Source organism: Condylura cristata, unplaced genomic scaffold (assembly GCF_000260355.1).
Source record: "Condylura cristata isolate star-nosed mole 26May11 unplaced genomic scaffold, ConCri1.0 scaffold00073, whole genome shotgun sequence".
Taxonomy (NCBI): domain Eukaryota; kingdom Metazoa; phylum Chordata; class Mammalia; order Eulipotyphla; family Talpidae; genus Condylura; species Condylura cristata.
The window spans coordinates 322,777-323,336 of record NW_004567174.1 but is presented as its reverse complement, the minus strand read 5'-3'; the positions used below and the strand labels follow the sequence as shown (position 1 = coordinate 323,336).

Sequence of the window (560 nt, the reverse complement as noted above, 5' to 3'; positions counted from 1 at the left end):
CGGACCTCAGGCTGCACCCCAAGGCCCTCTTCGGCCAATGCACTGGCTCGGGGTGTCCCGCGGCCCCCAGCTCCGCCCACCCTCCCCACCAGCCCTGGTCGGCGCCGGGCTGTGCTGTGCCCGGCGGGATGCCGGCCTCTGCCCTTCGCTGTCCTCCTCTCTCTGGGCCTGACCATCGGCCACGTCCCCCGCCGCAGCGGGGCTGGGGTCCCCCTCTCTGGACGAGGAAGGACCTGTTGTCCGGATGGTCCTGCTCTGCTGCTCTGGCCACTTGTCCCGGACATTATGACCACCGCCTGACTGGGCCCTGCTGCCCCTTCCTTGGGGACACTCTAGGTAGCCTGGCACCTCCGGGCAGAGGCAGTGCCCAGGCCGGCGCCGCCCCCATGGCAGGGCCCAGGCCCCGCGCCCACAGTAATGTACAGGCCCCGCCCCACGGCAGTACCAGGCCCCGCCCCACGTCAGCTTCTAGGCCCCACCCCCGCAGTAATGTACAGGCCCCGCCCCATGGCAGCACCAGGCCCCGCCCCATGGCAGCACCAGGCCCCGCCCCACGTCAG

At 72.1% G+C, this 560-nt stretch overlaps 1 protein-coding gene across 1 annotated transcript in view; it reads left to right on the top strand.

Moving 5' to 3' along the window:
• Positions 1–560, top strand: part of LOC101632779 (plexin-A2) — a gene marked incomplete at its 5' end in the record, with an annotated part of 36,552 nt that overhangs the window by 32,778 nt on the left and 3,214 nt on the right. The window lies entirely within an intron of this gene.